Below are 26274 nucleotides of genomic sequence, written 5' to 3'. Positions count from 1 at the left end.
CTCCTTACTGGATCTGTTTAAAGAAAATGTTTACCTTGTGTCTAAATTTGGATCATGTTATCTCATAAGTCTTAAGAGAAAAGCACCATAAACTGTTACCAAAGGTTTTAAGGGAATTATGCAATAAATAGGTCCCTCTAGAATGAGATTTTCACTCTGCTGCGGAGTGTGCGCTGATATGAAACTTCCTGGCAGATTAAAACTGTGTGCCCGACCGAGACTCGAACTCGGGACCTTCGCCTTTCGCGGGCAAGTGCTCTACAATCTGAGCTACCGAAGCACGACTCACGCCCCGTCTCACAGTTTCAAATAGGTCCCTACTGAAGAAATTACTTCTAGGTCCCCGCAATAGATTCATGAGATATACACTATTCTATACTAAATTCTATTTCAAAGTCAATCCACTCTCGAATAGTAAGAGGAAAAAACGACCAGTGCACTAAATCTTCACGTATCTAGTTGTTCTGTGTGTAATTTTGTTAAGCAATACTGATCTTGAAGTATTAAGTCCACTTTCCGTTCCGTATATACTGCGGTCACAATACATGGAGGAGAGTACTGGGTACTGATTTTAATGTCCCTGTTTATACATGTCGATTAAGAGGGAACGACAGGGCAACGGTCGGAAAAACTCTATTTTTTTACCATGAAATTCGAATCTATGTACACTGAAGAATTATTCCCAAAATATTATGGGTGAACTCCAAAAAGTAACGATTCTGTGAGCGTTTGATGCGGAGAGTGCACGGCACGCCTCGCCGTTAGAGAACCGGTTCCCCGCTCACGCTTCCTATTTACACCGATCTGAGTGAACCTGATTTGCTGGAGCGTTGTTTGGTCGGTTTTACTCAAAATATGAACGAAAGTTTCAATAGTCTCATTTGCAGATACGCTCCAAAAATAACATTCAGCCGAAGTAAAATAGTCAACATTGCTTCAAATTTGCCGTATGCGTATTCAGTGCAGGCCATACTGCGTTAATGCACGTGGCAAATGCCCTTCAAATCAAAATCGGTGATGAAATACGCCGATTCTTTGAAGATAGAAACGCTAGCGGCGATGCGCTCAGCGATGAAAAGGGCTTTGAGGACGAAAATGAGGGCTTATCAAGTCATAGTGGCAGAAAGCGGCTATGCAACAGCCCGGGGCGATAGTTATTACGTACCAGGCATCGGTGATATCCCGTAAGTTTCAAGCTTTGTCCCTTTTTTTATATGATAAATACTTGTCAAACTTTAAAAGCGTTTTTCTCAAAACATGTTTTTTGCCATGCTTGTCGTCGCCCACGCTACAACTTTCATCCGATTTTAATGATTTTTGGTCTCCCTTGAAGAAATCTGAATTCTTCTCAGTTCATCGTAGCGGATTTCTTGATGTTTAGCTTTTCTTTCTGCCAAGAAAGAGGGGTTCAAAAAATGGCCATTTTTTCAAATATCAAAAATTTCACCAAAAAAATTTTTTTTTCCAAATACCTTCAGTGAACTATAATTACATGTGTAAGGATCAGGGTGATACGTAAACTTTACGTTTCACATAGTCACAACCGGAGGTACAGTGACAACTGTCGATCTACCTCCTTTCAGAGCTGCCTCTGGAAAATCTCAATTACACAGTGAAAATCTTAATAAATACCAATAAAAACTTCAATGTATGCGTTATTCATTGCAGCAAACCCCATTTGTCTACTACATTCCAGTACGGGAAAAAATCCTGAATTTGAGCAATATTTTCGTCCGTCACCCTGTCGTTCCTCCTTAAACGAACATCGCACTAGACTGATTGTGGGCCTGCATCTTCCACGTGATGTAAATGCTGATGAAATCACATTATTTCACCCTGTTACTGTTTATTTAGAAGTGTTATTGTTGCAGCTTCCATCGACATACCCAGTGGTGTACTGTGTCATGTTCAGTGGTGTAATGCTAAGTAAAATGGAGTGTTACTGAACCCTAAGTTATAAAGAGTAAATATTTCGGTCATTCTCTGCTGTAGACGTCCTCTTCCCAATTCCCGTTACATGTCTCAATAATAACCACACATTTAGCGTATCACGCCAGTTGTTTACATAACAGTATTAGGAAGCGCCTTACCACCTAATTGTCATGGAGAATATTGGATAGGTGGTAGCACGCAGCAGTACCCTGAAAGGCGACTGACATGCGTAGCGTAGACGATCTCTTTGTCACTTCGATGCGATTCAAGTAGTATACACATGTCATGTTAACGTCCATTAACCTGTATCTCGATACTTTTGGTAAAATAATGTATGCGTATTGCCAGACTGTAGCAACTTTGATCAGACGGTCGCCTGCAATAAGTTTTATAATCAAACCAAGTTTTCTTAAGTGTTATATATACATACATCGTTCCCTCTGAGTATTAGCGTCCATTTAAGAACTTTTGGGCTGGTCCCTGCAGCTGCTGGTGTGGGTTCTGGAACAAAGGATTAACTATTGGTGCTGCCTTTTGTTTGCTTTTGTGTGTCCGGCGCGAGACTTCAGCTGGTCCCCCCAGCTCTCACCTCACTGTTAAAGTCACTCCATGCTTTATCTCCGAGACCGTGGCTGCATCACTCAGGTACGAAACGACAGTAGAAAAAGCCGGGCACATGCGGTGCGGAAGCAGTAGCGGCGGTGGCTGTGACGAAAAGTGCGGCTCCCAGTCAGTACCGGGCAGTGCGGCGCAGTAGTCTCACATCACACTGTGGAGCATGAAGGATAGACTTCTCATTTTTTGCATATTTTAAATAAAGTAGATACCTCTCCTACTCCTATTCCAGTATGGTAAATTGTTTACAGTATAATTTAACGGCGTCCTGTGTGTGTGTGTGTGTGTGTGTGTGTGTGTGTACGTATTTAACGGCGTCCTGTGTGTGTGTGTGTGTGTGTGTGTTTGTGTGTGTGTATGTGCTTGTCTGCAGGCACGTCCTTACTTGAATTTCCTGCTGTTATTTACTATAATCTTATACTGCCAGATTCCTCTTAGGCGAGCTGATAGTGATGCCATTTTTTTTTAACACACAAATATTGCAAGGATAAGTTCCTTACAGTTAAAAAGTACAAGCGTGTATTTGTTCCACTGCATTACTAGTTAAACACTAAACTACTGGAATACCAGTGTATTTGTTTAAATAGCACACTGTTTTGGTATTTGTTAAACATTTAAAGTCCTGTATTTACTGTTTCTTCTAGAAAAGTGGGTATTTGTAGTATACTTGGAGGAAATCGACAAAGTTGTGATGAACTGATCCATAACTGTAAATAGCAATGGTAGGTGGTCATACGCTGGAGTGCCTGCAGAAAATGCCCTTGGAGCAATAATCTGCTGCGAACTGCAAAAACGAAATTACAAATATCACACATAAGCTGCAGTGTCAACGAGTCTGTCGTCAGTTTTGGGCTCTACATAATAATTCGCCCTGATCTGACATTTATGCATCACGTAATTGGTCAAGAGGAGTGGCGGAGAGGAGGTGGCCATTCTGGGTCATAAATAACGGTAATTAAGATTATACTTGTATGGACACAAATGGTGATCATTTTGAGTCATAAATTATGATAATTAAGATGACAGTTTTGTTATTGCAGTGTGTCATAAATTATTTTCATTACGGTTAGCCCAAAAGCATTTGGTCCTTAATTTCATCCTAAATAAACATAGCATTTTGAAACGTCCCCTTTGAACAATTTATACAAGACTGTGCTTAAACTAACACACAATATTTTTAGCGCAACGCAATCTGACTTTCAAAAATCCCCGCAAAAGAATGGCCCTGATTAACATTAACCTAAACCTTTCACAAATCACTTACCTCACAAAAATCTTCGTTACTCGAACTACTGCAATACAGCGAGCGCCACTACATCCAGCTAAATAAAAGATTCAAACTACGGAAGGCACTAACTACTGATAGGCATAGTTAGCAAATGAAAGATTTTAATAGAGAACAAACAATGTATTTACCTTAATATTCATAATTGACATCCAGTCTTACAAATTTCAAAACTCCGCCATCTCTCTCCCCACATCCACCACTGCTGGCGGCTCACCTCCAACTGCGCAACGCTACGCGCTGTTCACATCCAGCTGCCGCTGCCCAACACTACAATGGCAGACAACAATGCAAACTAGCCACAGACTGCACACAGCACAGCCAGTGATTTTCATACAGAGCGCTACGTAACGTTGCCAATAAGAAAACATAAACAGCCCACTTACATAGCCCCCATGCTCCCCAAAAAAAATTTTACAAATTGTTTTGGGCAGTGGCCAATAATGATTTGATAAAATTTTTCATAATTACAATAACAAAGATATCAAATGCACACACTTATTTATACAATGTTGGTCAAAAGCTAAAATTTTCTCACAGTCCATAAAGACAGTCCAGATTGTTCATCACAGTAAAATTTCAGTGTTTTTTATTTCAAAGTCTGAGCGGTAAAAGACAATGCACACAGAAGTAGTGGATTTCCATGCAGTCTTGAAGAAGTAGTGTTGTCCTTCCAACTGAAAGACAGTGCTGACTCTTGACATGCTGACAGGTAATGGGCCACAACAGAGCAAACCCACAGCAGAGTCATTCGACGTTTTGAAGAAGATTGGTAGGTAGGTCATCACAGAGTAGACCCACTGTAGTCCTGGCAGAGATTACGGTATTGGTGGGCCACCAGAGGTGCAGACCCACTGCAGTCCTTGTAGAAATAATGGTATTGGTGAATCATCAAAGGTGTAGACCCACTGTAGTCCTTGTAGAAATAATGGTATTGGTGGGTCATCAGAGATGCAGACCCACTGTAGTCCTTGTAGAGATGGCCAGCAGCCATCTGTTGCGACCGTGCAGGTGCACAATCACCATCGAAGAGTCTTGCAGAGAAGATAGCAAGTCCATAAACCACCACTTGTGCACGCACAAAGTTTTTGGAATTGTCCTTAGAACCAGCAATTCTGTTATCCAGTCCCTTGCTGAATTAGTAACACACGTGCAAACACTAACAGTCCCAACTTCTCACATATTGTCCATATACTATGACCAACAGAAACGTGTGCAGTGAAATGGAACTTACAAGTTAATAATATGATGAACTGGTGTCAATTACAACTTTATAACATAAGAATACAATTACAAGGTACAAAATACATCATTAAAAACATAACAATACAGATAACATTTGTAGTAATACAGGCTTTACAAAAGAATCGAAATAACATATACATCAATGTTACAGGAATTATGACATGAGTACATACATAAAAGATAAGAATAATGATTGAAACATCCACTTCACACATTAGCATTAAAACAAAACAGAATAAATAATGTCTAAACATCTTTACAAAGAAAATAACATATTATTAATGTCAGTTATATTTGAGCATAACAGTATTCCTCATCATAGTGAATGTAGCTGAGTATTAGAAAAATTCTACAATATAAGTCTTATCAGATAAACATATAAAGACAGGAAGAACATAAATACACATGAGTACCCAAACACATAGTGGGATAACACAATAGGAAAGGACAGGGTTCGTTTTCAGTGTAACATTTGGTACTGCAGTCCAACCCAAAACTTCATTCCATAGATCTTTCGTCTTATTTCGATATTTGCTCCAGTCAAAAAATTCTATCCAAGCATGCTTTCTGTAATCTGTTCACACATTTCTTACCTCATTATTTATTTACCATTATCTTACCTCAACATTTATTTCCAAGAAAATCCTACCTAAACCTGTTGTCCCTAAACCCTACTTTTTTTGTTCATATCCTCTTTCAAAATTCTTTTTTTGGCCACACCATTTTCTTATAGCTTCTCAATGCATTTCTTCCAATTCATCATAGTTAGTTTCTTATATAGTCTACCCCCTCTTAAGCTAACTTAAATCTACTGAGCTCAGATGCTAAACTAAGGGACGAGGCAATGCAGCAGCACAAAACAATTAACACAAACAGCAATGACAAAAAAATGGAAATTGGTGAAGCAACAATATTATAACTAAGATAAGGCACTGTGCAGCAAACAAGAAAAATAAATCAGTAGTAAAACTAGCTTAGAAGAGTAAGACAAATTAAAATTCAGTAGCACTATGCCTGGCAAACAGCAGCAGCAGCAAATTATACCTAAACGTGACATAGCTCAATCAGAAAAAATATTACACTAAAGACAACAATGCAGACAAGGGAAATGTATATTCATATCTTAATGTCTATGTAATTAAAGTGGTGCACCACAAAAACTAATTCTACAAAAAATTACCAAGTACTTGAAAACAAAATTATATATGCAGTTATTGTTATCAGTCCCTTCTTATTGTTCTTTCCATTCCAAGAGCTCCTTTTTCGAAGAACGTGGATCACAAAATTATTATTTAATAGATCTGTTGACAGAAAGTGTTCACATTAGCAGATGCATTTTATTTTATTTTATAAAACCAATGCTGCAACACAGCTGTAAACTAGATATCAAATGAAATAAGCTATTACGCAAACCAAAGCATAAAAACATCATTCAATAGCTATGTGGCATTTCGTAAGTCAGTAGCTCTCAACTCTCGTAGAAAGACACTTGTCATAATCAGTTTTGCAGATGTAAGAATATTTCCCATCAATTCATAAGCATTTCAGCAAGTATCATAAATTAAGAGCTCCACAGTGTAGTCATATATTTTCAAGTTCGACCATGTCGTTTTTGCGATGCTTTCTACAAAGGAACGTCAATAGCGAGGATAATGGCCTCCCTTTTTTTTTTCTCCACCTGTACCTCTGAAAGGGGCACATGCTAATGGCTTTTTTCCAGGCGACTGTCGCCCAGCTGGGTGCCCACGACGCATTACGTGCAGGTGGTCAGTTAACTTTCTTACGGAAATATTTACGACACCAGTTTCCGCTACAGTGACAGTCTCATATGAAAATTTCACAGGTCGAAAATTTACGTTACAAATGTGTAGAAACAAAATCCTATGAATATAACAGTGTGCAAAAAAATTTTCGTCAGCATTGTAATACATTCACACATGTACACACATTTCATAATTCTAAAGTACGATTCTTGGTTTCCAACATCCTCTTCCACAAATCAGAGTCCCTAATCACTACTCATTATTCCTTGCTTTATAACACGTATACATATTCGTAGACACTTCTTCAATATTTCATCATAACAAATACGCAGCATAATCAAATTCCTCATACAGCATCAGCTTATTGATCATAAACATATCTCAGCAGCATAATACACATCGTCGTCGTAATAATATCATAACACCTCAGTCAACTCTCAAAAACGTCGTAGCTTTTTGCAATAATTTCAAAACCTAAAAAAATTCTCTGCTCATGTCAAAAGTGTCATCTGCCTCAAACGCACTTTAAAAATCGTAATCCCATACCAAATACATCATTCAAAGCTCTCATAGTATCACAATGGTTCCGAAAAATATGAGCATTTCACAAAGTACAGACAAAATACAATTTCCTAAGTGTGAAGTTATCCAACTGTGTAATTACGTAAACATCTGTCACTGACGTAATAAAAAAGTTTGTCTCTCTCAGTTAAATGATCAGATAGCTGTGTAATTTGTGTTAGAGAAATATGGTACTGATGTGTAAAGTTGTATAAGCAAATACCATATTAGCTAGGGCTCCTTGTGCTTGCCAAACACATGGTACACAAAGTTAGTGTGTACCCCCCTGAGGATTAATGTAATTATACCCTCAGGTGTTACAGATTATAGCAATGGAATGAAATGTATCACGGAAAACTTTCTTTGTAATTCAAAAATCTTTAAAAATAAATGATTTAAGTACAAAATTAATCACTCAAATACGTGTCCTGTAGCGCTAAATGTGCATCTTGCTGTAAGATAAGCTCTGTGGAAGTGTTGTAGCTATTGTCCTCCGAAAGCTAAGTTCTGCAGAAGCCAATGTACTTACCTCATGATAAACAAAAGTGAAATGCTTTGCGTATGGATATCTTAGTTATTACGCTTATTGCCGTGGTGATGAAAGTACTGTGCTGTAACGTATTGTTGGGCTACAGAAAAGGCTGTCTCCTTGTAGCTATACCACAAAAGTTACTACTAAAACATGTTTTACTTTCCAGAATAATTCAGAAAAACTGTGCAGATATAAAACAGATACACCGCAAAAGCAACATTATAAATTGTCACTCATTAGTAACGTCGTGATATAATCGTGTAGCTGTCACATAAACTAACCACTGTGTCATCTGGTATCTCTCAGAAAGTACTTTAATTCAGAATGTATTTTCAAGTAAACCAAAATGTTGCATTAAAATCTCATTAGCAGTACTGGTAAATGTTCTAAGTATGTAAGCCTTATAGTCGTTATGTAATCGTGCAACTAACAAGCAAGAATATACACACACAATAACACTGTGTCGTCTGTTCACTATAACAATGCTTTCGTAATTTCTGTTTAAATAAGTTCTCTTGGTTATTGACTGGATAGTGAACTTCAAAACATTGTTGCATGTTAACAGTTTCTTAAGTATACTAGTAACGTGAAGTGAAAAATTTTATAGCAAAGACTAAGTTAAAAAAACAGATTATCTCTCAATAAACGGTTTTACATGTGAAATGTGGTGCAAGCCTTTACTCTTCCTACTATGCAAAGCTCGAGCTTCAACGGAGTTATCATGTCGTATACGTCGGTAAAGAATACTGGAATTTTTTCTCAAGGTTAGCGTCTATGTTATTTTTCCCTGAGCCAGTGGGCGCAGGTGGCTGCCTGCGGTGCGAGTCATTGTCTGTTTCTTTGTTGGAATTAGGAGACCTAACTTCTACCAATTCGCCCTGCCGAGAGGGCTCTGCTCTGTTTAAATTTCGCCAGTTCTGATGCAGTTCAGGTCTGTCATTACGATCATATCGTCTGTCGTCATGTCGGTAGATTCCATAGTTTCTTGTCGGTCACATGGTGGAGAATTTCTCCCTCAATCGTAACTGCGCACTGGACCGTTGCGTCTAAAGTTATTCTGTCTCCCTTGATAATAATTATTTTGGTTCCCATATTGTCTGTTTCTCTGATTGTCTCTGTGATAGTCATTACCGCGGAGAGGTGATCTTTCCCTGTAATTATTACTACTCTGCCAACGGTTGTCATACGGGTGGTGTCTGTTTCGGTCACGATTTACATTGAAAGAATAGCCTTGTCGTATATTATTTCTGTCATCGCGGAATTGTGACGGATGTGATCTGTAATTGTTGTGCTCCTGTTTTCGCGTTCCGCGATTGTCAGTGTCAATTTCCAGTTCTTGTAACAGTCCCTGAAAAGCTTCAATGACGTCTTTGCAACATCCTGCCAAAATAATATGTCGTAAATGTTCAAGTAATTTGATTAAGCAAATGCGGATGAGTTCTGAGGGGCTGTATGGGTTTGAAAGATACTGATTCTTATGCAACATGTCTTCAAAATATTTCATAAGACAGGAAAATTCAGATTGTTCGAAATGTTTCATCATTATGATGCCATGTTTTACTCGGTCTTGTGTAGCTTGAGACCAATACGCTGAGAGGAAGGCATGATAAAAATCTCCTTCACTGTGGCAATCGTGAATGACCGATCGCATTCTTACAGCTGGTTTTTTCTCTAAGTAGCCACACATAAATTCTAATCTGTGTTCTAATGACCAGTTGGGAGGAAAACAATGAGAGAATTGATGGAGCCACACTTGTGGATGAATGTCGTTGGCAGAATTCTTAAACGTTTTGAATTTACGTGTAGTAATGAACAGCTTATAGTCAAAATCATCATGTCGGCGAGTCGCATGTCGGTCATTGTTACATCGTTTCGGCGGTTCCATCTCAAAATTCGGTGTACCTTGCCAATTTCTTTCATAATTTCCGAAGTGCCCTGTGTTATTATTTTGTTGCTGTTCCGTATTTCTATGTCCCTCTTCCCATATTGGGGCGCGAGTGTCCTCAGAAATACGTAATTCTTCTATTACCTGAGTCAGCTGATCTTGTACTTCCCGGATATCTCTTTGGTGTTGCGTATTAATTTGATTCAGATTTTGTTTCAGTTTCCTAATTTGTTCGCACTCTTCTGTGTCATTAAAGACTACCGGTTTTGTGTCATTCAGATTATCATCTACCTTTGCAGATAAATTATTTAGCTGATCCGAAAGTTCAACTACTTTCTCAGATAATGAACTAATTTCCTCCATGTGTCTTTCTGAACCAATTTTCAGAGTATCTACTGTGTCCTTTAAGTTTTCTTGAGTTTTTGAAAGTTGCGTAACCAAATCGGTAGATGCAACTGAGTCAATTTTAGCTTGCAAGGTCTCATGATTTTCATGAACAATAGTTTGCAGTTCTTTTACGGCTGCTTCGTGATTCTGTAATGCATTTTCATGCCGCGAAAAAATAGGTTGAAAATGCTCACAAATTTGTGTTTTTACGTCATTACAGACTTTTTGACATTTCGATTCAATGTTATGTAACTCAGTAGTTAAATCTTCACGTGTTTGTTCAAACTTATGTTCCACTGAGTCTAACTTTTGAAGCTTTTGTTCCATTGTGTCTAACTGTTGCTGTGTTTGCCTCTGGTGTTGTTCCATTGAGTCTAACGTTTGAAGATTATGTTCCATTGTGTCTAACTTTTGAAGATTTTGTTCCATTGTGTCTAACTTTTGAAGATTTTGTTCCATTGTGTCTAACTTTTGAAGATTTTGTCCCATTCGTTGCATTAATTGTAATAACAATGCACTGGTGTCTGAAACATGTTCCTCAGTGCTATTCGGCAATGCATTTGAACCGCCAATATTCGCATTTTGAAAAGTAGAAAATGTGTCTTGACTAATTTGAGAAAACGGCGAGGACGCAAAACCTGAATCTACAGTATTTGCAAGATTGTGTCCTGTCATTTCGGATTCCTGAGGCAAGCTGTTGCCGATCGATTGATCGATAATGCTTCCCTGTTCACTAATTGTTTCACTGCCTACACCATTATTTGACGCCCGCCCCATTTCCCTATGCACAGTTACCAAATTACTACTTTGAATATTTGTTAATTCATTACACAGTGGTGCTGATAAGCTACGCTCGTCGTCACTATTATTTCTCAGTTTACTTTGGAGCCTAGTGTTACGTTTTTCACACGACATTATTGTCACAATATTTCACACGACAACACAGAAAAGCACAATTTGAAGAGCAAAAATAAGAGAACACATTAACCTAGCACTGAAAATAATATCTAGTTAATTGCAAGCGTAGCTGCGAAATACTTGGTGAAAATCTAAATGCATGCCACAACTGTGTACAACAATGAAAAACTACAACTACAAAGGAAATTCTCTCTATAATTACGCGCTAGCAATAAACAAAATCTACACTAATTACACAAACTACAAGAAAAAATCAGAAGATTCCAGTGAGGTATCCTAGGCTAAGGGTCGACATATGAAACGTCCCCTTTGAACAATTTATACAAGACTGTGCTTAAACTGACACACAATATTTTTAGCGCAACGCAATCTGACTTTCAAAAATCCCCGCAAAAGAATGGCCCTGATTAACATTAACCTAAACCTTTCACAAATCACTTACCTCACAAAAATCTTCGTTACTCGAACTACTGCAATACAGCGAGCGCCACTACCGCCAGCTAAATAAAAGATTCAAACTACGGAAGGCACTAACTACTGATAGGCATAATTAGCAAATGAAAGATTTTAATAGAGAACAAACAATGTATTTACCTTAATATTCATAATTGACATCCAGTCTTACAAATTTCAAAACTCCGCCATCTCTCTCCCCACATCCACCACTGCTGGCGGCTCACCTCCAACTGCGCACCGCTACGCGCTGTTCACATCCAGCTGCCGCTGCCCAACACTACAATGGCAGACAACAATGCAAACTAGCCACAGACTGCACACAGCACAGCCAGTGATTTTCATACAGAGCGCTACGTAACGTTGCCAATAAGAAAACATAAACAGCCCACTTACAATTTCTTTACATTAGAATCATATATTACTTTTTTTGTTGGTATAAGGACGCTAGGACAAGAGGTTGGTTCGTTTACATAAGGAGAGCAACAGGTCCTTAATAATGAAACCATCTCTGCCCCACTACTTGCTCGGGTGGTTGTTTGACACTGAAGACATTGTTATAACACCGTCATGAAAGAGACGAGATTCACTCGTCAGTCTAGATACTCAGTTAAACTGTGAAACTTTGTCGTCGTTTGCAAAAAGCTACTCAGGCTCGCAAATCGAATTTACATACCATCGACGTTGATAAGCACTGTAGGTGGATAAGGGGAACTTTGGGTCAGTAGTTAAGAAGAGCAGGAACATCTTATCTTAGAAAAATATGTGCAATGGGGCGACCGAACCAGTCCAGAAAAGATAGCTTACTGCCATCTACGAAGACTCGCGCTCTGCTATCACTGCAGACAACGCAGGGGAGGAAACGACTATCGAACTGCCAATAGCAACTGGCCTGACTCAGGAAAATTTCGGCTTGTGTTACCCTTTATGCGCCAATATTTGGATGCTTTTAAATGTGGAATGGAGAAAAGACAGAGTAAGCAGCTCATCGTAAAACAGCGTATCAATACTGGGAATCATTCACTTACTGGCCAGCACTCGTATGATATGTCACCGCCGGCCGTTGTGGCCGAGCGGTTCTAGGCGCTTCCGTCCGGAACCGCGCTGCTGCTACGGTCGCAGGTTCGAATCCTGCCTCGGGCATGGATGTGTGTGATGTCCTTAGGTTAGTTAGGTTTAAGTAGTTCTAAGTCTAGGGGACTGATGACCTCAGATGTTAAGTCCCATAGTGCTTAGAGCCATTTGATATGTCACCGGCTGAACGACAGATAATCTCGGAGGAAATGGAGAAGATACTGCGAGATGACTTCACTGAACCTTCAGGGAGTCTTTTGTCCTCTTCTGCGGTACCTGTGAAGAAAGACGGATCTGGCGTTTTTATATTATCTACCGACGACTAATCAAAATCACGAAAAAGATGTCTACCCATAGCCACTCATTGGTGACACCTTGGACTCCCTGAAAGAAGCAACGTATTTCTCAAATACGGACATGCAAACTGGCTATTGTCAGATCAATGCTGACGAGTCTGAAGACGAACAGACTGCCTTCGTAACACGTGACAGCCGAGTGCCAAGTTACGTCGACATTCCAGCCACCTTCGAACGTGTGATGGGCAACGTGCGTCGACACCTTAAATAGACGAAGAGTCTTTGGTATCTAAATGACATTGTCGTTTTTCCAAAGACATTTTAAGAACATCGAGGCCACCTGAGAACAGTCCTGAAGTGTGTTCTGACTGAACTGTGTGCTGAAGTGTGTGCTTCTTCGCTACCCAAGAAATAAAAGTCTTGGGGCACCTAGCGAATGGCGATAGAGTCCATGACGATTCACAGAAGATAAGAACAGCGACAGATTTTCCGACACCTCTGCACGTTCATGACGCTAGAACGTTTGTCGCTCGACTTACCAGCAGTTCATAAAGGACCTCTGTACCAAGGCAAGTCCCTTGCAAGAATGGCTACAGGGAAATGCCAAATTTTCCTGGAACTAGTTGCAAGAAAGAACTTTTCTTGGCCTTAAGAAGGTGCTAAACATGTTCTCCAGTCCTATCATTGCAAGGTGAAAATGCCAAGACAGAACTCCGCATCGACACTAGCAGTTACGGTATAAGAGCAGTTCCAGTGCAAATTCAGAAAGTTACCGAAAATGTGATAGCTTATGATTTAAAAGTACTCTTCAAGTCTGAGATCGATTACTCTACCACCGAGGAAGAGTGGCCCGAAATGCGGCAGTCAGTCCACCTTTCAAGCGATTTTTGTATTTCTGTCAAGTTCTGTATAGCGCCTTTCCTCTCTCTTTTCCTATAAATTTTAACATCCACCGGGGGAAGATCACGACGGGAACCGAGTACATACAGTTTTATTTTCATTTTAATTGCGTTTGAAATTGATCACGTCATATACGATCTAGATCGTATGAAAGTGGGTGTAATTGCAGATGCATGCGTCTGTGCGAATTCGCGTGGACTTTCCTGGTTCAGCTTTGTGGCAGAGGCCTGGAAACGCCAGCTGAGTTTCATTTTCGAAGCTGCCTTGAGGCGCCAGTCCGGCTCGATCTTATCTGTTGGGCTTTCTTAACGTACAGCTTTGCGATTGGTTCCTTCAGACGATCGTTCAAATTTTAGATCTTGAATCGATGGACAATTTGAATCGAGGAAAACAATTGTCGTCCCTCCTATCTTCTGATCGGAGGTGCGTGGTAGCACTGAATGATTCGTATTGTCCATTGGTCAGGTTTTCGGTCTCTGTGTCTGGAGATGAGGCATGTAAGATTTGGTACAGTGTTAGCGGCAGTCAGTACCCGTTCTGCGATCAGGTGAGTATATCATATCACTTCTGGGCGCATTTGGACTGTGATTTTGGATGGGACATAGCATTTTCGAGTTCCGATTCCCTGTGGTTTTTAAGGTCAGTAATTAGGAGCAGTACGGGATTGTTGCGTGTGATAATATTGCTATCTGTTTAAATAGATTTATATGGGGCCAACTTTGCGCTGCAGCTGGCCACGATTCATCTCATGCATCGTGATCCTGGTTAAGTTTCGAATTTCTTTTCGCTGCGAATTACAAGCCAGCTTTGACGGCTCAGTCGTTACTAGTAAATGATGAATTTAGCCCTCGGTTATGCTGCGAGTATTTGACTCTTTTTGTGTGTGGGAAATCAATCGTTCATGTGGCATTCCTAAGTCAGTCCAGTCCTTGGTGAATAATGATGATGACCAACAGCCTCCCTTTGTGGAACCACAGCGATAAGAATTTATACATGGTATGTGTTTCTGAAGTTGACGAGTACGCTCCTGTTTGTGAGTAAAACTCGATTTGTAATCAACTTGGTTTGTTAAACTTTTCCCCAATGTGTATACTAGCATCCCATTCCCTATCCCGTGGTCAATAACGTCATGTATTATGTAAGAGAAAGAGACTAGGAAGCATTTAGTAAACTTCAACCCCTGAAGTCGGGTACTTAAATACACTCCTGGAAATGGAAAAAAGAACACATTGACACCGGTGTGTCAGACCCACCATACTTGCTCCGGACACTGCGAGAGGGCTGTACAAGCAATGATCACACGCACGGCACAGCGGACACACCAGGAACCGCGGTGTTGGCCGTCGAATGGCGCTAGCTGCGCAGCATTTGTGCACAGCCGCCGTCAGTGTCAGCCAGTTTGCCGTGGCATACGGAGCTCCATCGCAGTCTTTAACACTGGTAGCATGCCGCGACAGCGTGGACGTGAACCGTATGTGCAGTTGACGGACTTTGAGCGAGGGCGTATAGTGGGCATGCGGGAGGCCGGGTGGACGTACCGCCGAATTGCTCAACACGTGGGGCGTGAGGTCTCCACAGTACATCGATGTTGTCGCCAGTGGTCGACGGAAGGTGCACGTGCCCGTCGACCTGGGACCGGACCGCAGCGACGCACGGATGCACGCCAAGACCGTAGGATCCTACGCAATGCCGTAGGGGACCGCACCGCCACTTCCCAGCAAATTAGGGACACTGTTGCTCCTGGGGTATCGGCGAGGACCATTCGCAACCGTCTCCATGAAGCTAGGCTACGGTCCCGCACACCGTTAGGCCGTCTTCCGCTCACGCCCCAACATCGTGCAGCCCGCCTCCAGTGGTGAATGGAGGGACGAATGGAGACGTGTCGTCTTCAGCGATGAGAGTCGCTTCTGCCTTGGTGCCAATGATGGTCGTATGCGTGTTTGGCGCCGTGCAGGTGAGCGCCACAATCAGGACTGCATACGACCGAGGCACACAGGGCCAACACCCGGCATCATGGTGTGGGGAGCGATCTCCTACACTGGCCGTACACCACTGGTGATCGTCGAGGGGACACTGAATAGTGCACGGTACATCCAAACCGTCATCGAACCCATCGTTCTACCATTCCTAGACCGGCAAGGGAACTTGCTGTTCCAACAGGACAATGCACGTCCGCATGTATCCCGTGCCACCCAACGTGCTCTAGAAGGTGTAAGTCAACTACCCTGGCCAGCAAGATCTCCGGATCTGTCCCCCATTGATCATGTTTGGGACTGGATGAAGCGTCGTCTCACGCGGTCTGCACGTCCAGCACGAACGCTGGTCCAACTGAGGCGCCAGGTGGAAATGGCATGGCAAGCCGTTCCACAGGACTACATCCAGCATCTCTACGATCGTCTCCATGGGAGAATAGCAGCCTGCATTGCTGCGAAAGGTGGATATACACTGTACTAGTGCCGACATTGTGCATGCTCTGTTGCCTGTGTCTATGTGCCTGTGGTTCTGTCAGTGTGATCATGTGATGTATCTGACCCCAGGAATGTGTCAATAAAGTTTCCCCTTCCTGGGACAATGAATTCACGGTGTTCTTATTTCAATTTCCAGGAGTGTATTTGTTGCACGTTTCTTTCTATGATGGAACACAGGTCTGAATTCAGTTAATGTCTATGTGACTTCAGACGGCTTGGTGCTCAGAGGAAGTTAGAGAATGATGAGCCCTGTTTTGTTTGATAGGAAGCTTATGGCTACGGAAAGTCCATAGCGTTGGAATTCTGGCATCGAAAACTATAGCTTTGGCTTCTTGAAAATTTCATGTATTTTTGAAGGGACAGTAATTTTATCTGTGAATAGTATGTGTGTGTATGTAAAATAGCAGGTATCTCTAATCAGTTACCAAGGAATATAAGGCTGTTTTTTAATCAGTCTGAAATTTATAGGTTGCTACTCTGGATGGTTTGTTATGCATAGGTGTACGAGATCCCAAACTTCAAACATATTTCAAAAGGATCTCGAAATAAGTGTTAACAAGCCGAATAACAGCAACAAAATCGAAGGCGGAAACTTTACGGAGAGCGAGGTTGTTACGTGAGTGGAAATCGAGCACTGAAGCAGTAGCGGTGTAGAAGCGTTGTCTCCGAGCTTATCAGAGGCGCCAGTTACTCAGGTCACTCGGGATCCCACAGGAAAAGAAGTTTTAACAAGGTTAACTATCTCCCGATGCTAGGTACACAGCTAGCGTCTGTGGCCGCTGAACCTTTGCCATCACCAGACGTAGATTCTGCATCCAGTTTCGGTGTTATTGCACTCCAATATCTTATCTTACAGCAATTTGACACGCAACACTATTAGTTACAAAATGAGATTCATGCACAGAGTACTAACAAGGGACTTCTCTCGGCTCGAACAGGGATCTGTACTTAAACACTTGTACACAGACGCATCTCACACTCCACACAATAACCACGCCAGCGACGGCGTGTGATTCTGTTGGTCTTGGTTTGTACACTCAGCACTAGGAGTCTTTCAGTCACCTCAGCAAGTAATTCACGTGTTTAGTATACGTGTGTCAGTATTGTCATACATATACAGTAAAAGTGAAAGAAAAGGTAACGTTTTGAACGTTTTAAATATTGTAGCATCCAAGTAAAAATGTTCAAATGTGTGTGAATTTCTAAAGGACCGAACTGCTGAGGTCATCGGTCCCTAGACTTACACACTACTTATACTAACTTATGCTAAGAACAACACACACGCCCATGCCTGAGGGAGGACTCGAACCTCCTACGGGAGGGGCCACGCAGTCAGTGACATGGCGTCTCTAACCACTCGGCCACGCGGCGCGGCGGCATCCAAATTAAGAAGGCGTTATCCAACGGAAGACGATGTAGGACAAGATGATGACACTTTCGCAATCCTTTTGGTGGATCTTATTACTCAGAAACATTAGTATTAATTTGACTGCTCAACTGAAGTTACATTGTATAGGATAGTGGATGAAGAGAACGGCTTTACGGACGATAAAGCGATTAATTGCGTTCAAGAATGTACCGCTAGTGACAGTGGCGGAAACAGTATTCGTCAAAGAGTAGCTAACGGTTCTGATGACTATGAACCTTCACCAGAAAAGAAATTTATACAAAATTTTTGGAAGAACATCTTCAACGTGTTTATGATGGTTATCATACACTTCCAAGTGAAGTTGAGTCCTACAGCTTGTTACTGAAGAGACATTCATCTCTCTCTCTCTCTCTCTCTCTCTCTCTCTCACACACACACACACACACACAAAACACACACACATTTTTTTTATTATTATTTGTTTGTTGTGCTCGACTATAGGCGAGGCACGAAAACGTCCGTGATTGAGCTGCTTAGTTTTGAGTACATTTACGAAAGAAATATAAAAACAACTATGAGAGTTACTAATTTATGATGCTTATTTTGCAATCAGTTCTGAGTATTATTAGTAACTACGCTCCAGTCCCTAAACCTAGTTACAGAAATGCGAGTCAGACGCATTACGTATTCCAGGCCGTAGCAGCCGCTTATTTGAGACGCCAGCTATGGTCACTTCCCAGCCCGAAGTAGGATCACATTGGTTCGTCTTGTTCCTGCTGGTACTGTAACTGAGATTTGGCAACAAGGCAAGGTAAGTTTGGCAACTCTGTGGTCAACGAGTTACTTCCTGGTTTATTTATTTATTTACACGTCAAGTTCCGTAGGACCAAATTGAAGAGCAAATCTCCAAGGTCATGGAACGTGTCAGTACATAAACTTACAACATAAAAGTAATAACAGATAAAAATAAATGTTCATGAACCTGCAAGAAAATCAGTCCATAAGTTTAAGCAAACGCTATCAGCTATACAGTGAGAATCAGCTTAATTTTTCAAGGAACTCCGCGACAGAATAGAAGGAGTGACCCATGAGGAAACTCTTCAGTTTCAATATGAAAGCGCGTGGATTACTGCTAAGATTTTTGAATTCGAGTGGCAGCTTATTGAAAATGGATGCAGCAGTATACTGCACACCTTTTTGTACAAGAGTTAAGGAAGTCCGATCCAAATGGAGGTTTGATTTCTGCCGAGTATTAACCGAGTGAAAGCTGCTTATTGTTGGAAATAAACTAATATTGGTAACAAGAAACGACAATAAAGAATATACATATTGAGAGGCCAATGTCAAAATACCCAGACTCGTGAACAGAGATCGACAAGAGGTTCGTGAACTCACACCACTTATTGCCGGAACCGCCCGTTTCTGAGCCAAACACATCCTTCTAGAATGGGAAGAGATACCCCAAAACATAATACCATACGACATAAGTGAATGAAAATAAGCAAAGTAGGCTAATTTACGTGTCGAAGTATCACTCACTTTCGATACCGTTCGAGTAGTGAAAATGGCAGTATTAAGTCTTTGAACAAGATCCTGAACGTGGGCTTTCCACGACAGCTTACTATCTATCTGAACGCCTAGGAATTTGAACTGTTCAGTTTCACTAATCATATGCCCGTTCTGTGAGATTAAAGTGTCAGGTTTTGTTGAATTGTGTGTTAGAAACTGTAAAAACTGAGTCTTACTGTGATTTAACGTTAGTTTATTTTCTACAAGCCATGAACTGAGGCCATGTACTGCACTACTTGAAACCGAGTCAATGTTGCACACAACATCCTTTGCTACCAAGCTAGTGTCATCAGCAAACAGAAATATTTTAGAGTTGCCCATAATACTAGAGGGCATATCATTTATATAAATAAGGAACAGGAGTGGCCCCAACACTGATCTCTGGGGCACCCCCCACTTGACAGTACCCCACTCAGATCCCACATCACAGCCGTTATCAACATTTTGAATAATGACCTTTTGCTGCCTGTTGCTAAAGTAAGAGGTGAACCAATTGTGAGCTACTCCCCTTTTCCGTAATGGTCCAACTTCTGGAGCAATATTGCGAGATCAACACAGTCAAATGCCTTTTTTAAATCAAAAAATACGCCAAGCGCTCGAAACTTTTTGTTTAGCCCATCCAGTACCTCACAGAGAAAAGAGAATATAGCATTTTCAGTTGTCAAACGACTTCTAAAGCCGAACTGTACATTTGATAGCAAATCGTGTGATATAAAATGATCAATTAACCTTACATACACAGCCTTTTCGATAACTTTTGTAAACACTGATGCCATAGAAATATGTCTAAAACTATGTACATTATCCCTTTCTCCCTTTTTATAAAGCGGCTTTACTACTGAGTACTTTAATCGCTCAGGAAACTGACCATTCGTAAAGAAAAAATTACAAATATGGCTAAATACAGGGCTAACATGTGCAGCACAGTACTTTAATATTCTACTAGACACTCCATCATAACCATGAGAGTCCTTAGTCTTCAGTGATTTAATTATTGGCTCAATCTCCCTCTTGTCTGTATCACAGAAGAGTATTTCAGACGTCAGTCTCGGAAAGGCATTTGCTAAGAAATCTATATGATTTCCTGTAGAAACTAAATTTTTATTTAATTCACCAGAAATGCTCAGAATATGGTTGTTAAATACCGTACATATATCTGATTTATCAGTAACAGAAATATTATTACTGCGAACTGACTTTATATCGTCGACCTTGTGCTTCTGACCAGACACTTCCTTCACAACTGACCATATGGCTTTAATTTTATCCTGTGAATTAGCTATTCTATTTGTTTACCACATACTTTTTGCCTTGCTAATAAATTTTTTAAGCACCTTACAATACTGTTTGTAATGGGCTACTGTAGCTTGATTCTGACTACTTCTAACATTTTGATATAATTCCCGCTTTGTTCTACATGATATCCTTATCCCACTAGTCAGCCAACCGGGCTGTCCATTACTGCTAGTACCCCGTTTAGAATGTTCTAATGGAAAGCAACTCTCAAAGAGCATGAGAAATGTGTTATGGAAAGCATTGTATTTATCATCTATATTATCGGCACAATAAACATCTTGCCACTCTTGTTCCTTTTTTGGAGCGCACGGAATTAAGCCTCAAAGTTCACATGATTTTTCCTGTCATTTCCATTGAATAATCTGAGTTACTATCGCTTGAGGTGTAACAAAAGATTGTAAATTTACGGTTTTCAGCCCAGGAAAGTCGTTGCCCGTGGAAATCTCAACTTATCTCGTCCTTTAAACAACGGTTTACGGGTTCTAGCCACTATTGGTCGCGTAATTGGAATGCTGTACACAAACCTCTTTGCTAGCTCCGTGGTAACGTGCTGACGTGTGAAAAAGCGTCTGTTATTGTTTGCGGTTCCGCTTTTGCTGATTGTAAAGTTTTTATCTCTTCTGAGAAAGAGCTACAAGGAGTCAGATCAAACATACATAAGGAAATCGCAAGAAAATACTTTTGGCTCATAGTGCAATGGTGAAAACTTACAATGCTGCACAACAGGTAACGAATCTTTCTGCTGCTGACAAGCAAATTTTGGGTTTCTGGGAATACATAACTTTATTTATGAAATGCCACATTCGCATACCTCTTGAGTATGACACAGCATACCAGTTAAACACAGACTCATTCGAAATCTAAGTGAGTAGTATTTTACTAATTCGTGCCTATAGAGGCACGCTTGTGTACTGATACTCAGTTTTATTAAAACAGACTTTCGTCGTAACGTTATCATGGGTAGTTTTATTTCATTTCTTATAATACAGTGCACAGTTTTCATAAGGTTTCTTTTAGTGTTGTTAAAACAACAGTAAACATGAGAGAGAAATTAATCATCAACGATGTATGCGAATTCTCTGACGTTATCTATAACAGTCGGACAATGCACGTGCCGTTTACTGATTACATGCATGTAGATAACTTGTTCTGAGTTACAGCTGTCAAACAAAGTTTGAAGAAGAAAAAGCCACTACCACACGACAGCTAATGTATAAAATACTTTTCTGACGTATTTTGGCACGATGCACTCTCCCCATACACAATACAAAAGTTTCGAGACGCATCTGCTGCCTGGCTGTCAATTAAACCTGAAAAGAACAAAATGTCGCAGAAGTTAGCCCTATTTTGGGTTGAGAAGCGAAGGGAATTATGTTCAAAGTTCCATTAGATTGATAACTTCAACAGACAGCAGCACTGCGTTTTAAATAATGTAGCAATGGATGTACTCGAACTCGCGACGCCCTATCTACAGTGCATGACGCCTACCATTACGCTGCTAGCCGACACGTGACTGGAGCTGCTCCAGAAGTCAACACCAAATCCTCCAGAACTTCCGCATTCGACAGTGCTGTGAGATAATGCATATGGCTGGATCTAGACTTCTGAGAGACAGACAGTTACAGAATATATCACTGCAATGATGCAAGCGCCACTATATGCCATTGTACCTAAGAAATTGAAGCAATTATCGGATATGGAGTTAACAGGACCCCTCCCAAATACTAGACGAGCATTTTTAAACGCAATGGTGATAGTGGAATCGACCTCAAAATCCGTAACACTCTCTCCACTGAATAAAGCTATGGCGTTAGAGGTATTGAGAGCACTGTGTAAGACAGCAGGACAGGTAAGACATGTGGACAAGATAATCTCAGACAGTGGTCTGCATTTCAGATCTGAAAGGTGGAAGGCCACACTGAGATGGTGTGAAATCAGTTGTATATACAGGGTGTCCCATTTATCTTGACCACCCTAAATAACTGTTTGTCCAGATGAAAATTACAAAATGTTTCAAGCAAATGTTCTTTAGTCGTCATGAGGACATCAATCAGCATAACTGCCTTCCTTGTAGCTTTGTTTTTTACAAAGATATGATCAGCGGTATGACTTTTTTAAATAACACCTTGTATTTTTTATTCGGTAATTCATTTCCTCTCCTAAAGACCTATTCAAAAATGTATCACAGTGTACCATTCACTGAAACACAACGTTTTAATTACATAACACAACAATGACTTTGAGCCCGGGATCACAAACTCGTCTACTTGCTGGAGTTGTCAGGAAACAAATGAAAACCAAGTAAAAACATAACACAAAATTGACTTTGACTCTCCTGCACCATTGCCCAGGAGTAGAACATTCAGAGGTGCTCAGAGTGGTGACCATGGACACCGATACACTGGTGCACTCGTTGAATGAAAGAATTATTTACTGCTTCTAGTGTTACCTGCTGAAGAGAATTACAAGCAAGCACGATATGTTCCTGCATGTCCTCTGGAGTTGTTGGAATATCGCAATAGAGAATGTCTTTAATGCATCCCCAAAGAAAAAAGTCCAGAGGATTTAAATCAGGAGACCTAGCAGCATTCTGATTCTTAGCGGCACCCCATCCGGAAGAGGAGGAAGAATTGATCTGAGGAAGTTGGCATACGCTGTGCCATCTAGACTAGCATTGATGAAATAAGGGCCAATAATTGTAGTACCAAGCATCCCACACCAGATGTTAACTCTCCATTGACGCTGACGTTCCACCCGTCTAAGCCATCTTGGGTTGTCGCTGGACCAATAATGCATATTCTTTGTATTTACCTGTCCTTTGTTTGAGAAGGAACATTCATCAGTAAATAGAACATTAGAGAACAAGTTCAGGTTGGCAAGGATTTGCTGCTGTGCCCGCTGACAGAACTGTACACGATTCTGGAAATCATTCCCATGCAATTCTTGATGTATGTGTATATGGTAAGGATGGAACCGGTGACGTGTAAGAATACGGTGTACACTGGTTTTAGGAATGCCAATCTCGGTTCAAGCTGTCGTGTGCTCACACGTGGATTCATAGCAACGGAAGCGAGAACAGTAGCCTCGGCAGCCTCGTCTGTGCGAGTGCTACGACGATTGAGTAGTCGTGGGTTGAAACTGAAGCGTCGCAACAAGACGAGAAAACATCCGTCGGTAAGGTGGGTTCTTGTCAGGATATCGCTCTCTGTACAGTTCTGCTGCCTGCGCAGTATTTCGCCTACCTTCAACAACAGCAACAACAACAACAACAACAATAAAAGAAACGTTATGTCGATGCAGTTTGTAGGAAGGACAGCCTTTACTGTATGCCTACTCCACACAACAGTATTTACAAGGACTAAACTACTGTACTAAATGTACCCGTATATAAGAAAACAGTATTACAATTATTTTTCTGGTAACTTAAATTCCCGATAGATGAGTAGCATTTCTACCTTCTCTTCGTACATTCTACTCACACAACTCTTCAACTGACGATGGCTGACGGAATGACGGGTGTGCATTCTACTTATGTTTACATTTGTCCTCTGTCAACGTCAGCCCGTAGATGTGTTCCATTACCTGCACTAAGCGCTGGGAGCGTCAACGTCAGTGTTGTGTTATGTAATTATTAATAGCGTCGTGTTTCAGTGAATGGTACTCTGTGATACATTTCTGAATAGGTCTTGAGGAGAGGAAATGAATTACCGAATAAAACATACAGGGTGCCATTTAAAAAAGTCATACCGCTGTTCATATATTTGTAAAAAACAAACTACAAGGAAGGCAGTCAAGCTGATTGATGTCCCCCTGACGGCTAAAGAACATTTGCTTGAAACATTTTGTAATTTGCATCTGGACAAACAGTTAATTATGATGGTCAAGATAAATGTGTGTGTGTGTGTGTGTGTGTGTGTGTGTGTACACCCACCTCAGACCCATCGGAACATGTGATGAAGCACTTGGAGAATTTGTGTAGGGTCTACTGGCAAAACAGCAGACGGCATGGGATATTTTCCTATGCTACTTTCAGGAGATGATGAACGAAGTACCTCATTGTGTTACGGTGCTAGCTCCGATTACCATACTAGGAAACTTTCAGCCAAAGGATCTCATTAAAGATGCAGTGGACCTTCCACCAAAAGTACAGGAGAAGCATATAAGGATAATGGAACAGGCCCTATATAGAATACATGAAGCCACAAGAAAATGAAAGGAATGCTCTAACAGAGAGTTGCATGTGCAGGAATTCCATGTAGGCCAGAAAGTCCTCGTGAAGTCCTTCTGGTTGTGAAACAAACAAAAACAGATTTTCCAATTGCTCATCCTGAAGCAGTAAAACTGGAATCGAGGAAAACGAGAAATTCAATGGGGGTTCACCACATTTGCCATTTAAAACGATTTGTCGAGCAGAGAGAGTGACTGTAAATACTTATGTAAAATAATATCGTTTTGTGAACTTTTTCTCTTAGTAGGAATGTTATCTTAATGTCTTGTTTTCCTTAGCTTATAACGGGTGTCATACTGAGACTGAATTACATAATTATGTGCGGTACCATCTAGTTTACAGCAGTCTCAATGTGATGGATCATGTACAGATTTAATTGGTGATACGATCTCCCTGAAAGGGAAGGTGGAGGTTAGGAAACTTCTTATGGTGATTTCTGTCATCATAAAAATGAAAAATAAACTAAATGACCAAGTCAAAGACAAGTGCGCTCCTCTAATTACATTGTTCATGTTGCCTGTAAAAAAATCAGAACACTGGGTCATCTTACTCCAAGTTCAGAGACCGTGTGTGATTGTTTTTTCCGAAAGACCTAGTTGTCTTTGTGCTTTAGCACCGTTGACGTTCATTCCAGTACATGTCACTTGCCAGCGCCAGAGTCTATATTCGCCCAGACCGCGTTTCGCTGCAGTCGATTTCATGAGTTTGGTCTCAATTAATGCAGTGCAGCGACCCTTTTTCTGCGTTTTAGCGAGAACTAAACATCACAGTACATTAAGAGGCATGTGGTTTGTTGTTGTAGAGGATCTCTTATAACACGGACAGTGCAAGTTGTATTGAATGGCGTCTTTTTCTGTCGAGGTATCGATGACAATAGACGACCAAAACCATGGGTATGGTACAAGCACACCACATAGATCACATGAGGTGATACTGACATGGACACCATGTGTCAGGAGACATAAACACACAACTGTTATCCGTATTTTGGGAGTGTCAGGAGAGTATTACTAATATCGAGCCCTCAGTTTCAGAAAAAACATCCAATGTGAGTGTTCTATTAACAGAAGAATCGGTCTGCCATTTCAGTGTAAAACCATCGAACAAGGAGTCTTGGGATCGGCAGTGAGTATCTGCCAGTAGTATAAGTCATTCTGAAAATACTCATGCATAAGTCGTAAGTAGAAGGTACGTGACCAAAAATTTAATTATAATTTTTAACATAATATTATATTCTTTTTTCTGTGTCGTAACATTGGTATGTGTCTTTGTAATGATGACATTCTTCACAGGTCGTGCAGTGACATTTGATGGCAGAAATTCGTTGTAGTTTTACTTTATACACTCCTGGAAATTGAAATAAGAACACCGTGAATTCATTGTCCCAGGAAGGGGAAACTTTATTGACACATTCCTGGGGTCAGATACATCACATGATCACACTGACAGAACCACAGGCACATAGACACAGGCAACAGAGCATGCACAATGTCGGCAC

Source organism: Schistocerca cancellata, chromosome 4 (genome assembly GCF_023864275.1).
Source record: "Schistocerca cancellata isolate TAMUIC-IGC-003103 chromosome 4, iqSchCanc2.1, whole genome shotgun sequence".
Classification (NCBI taxonomy): domain Eukaryota; kingdom Metazoa; phylum Arthropoda; class Insecta; order Orthoptera; family Acrididae; genus Schistocerca; species Schistocerca cancellata.
Note: the sequence above shows the minus strand (reverse complement) of the source record.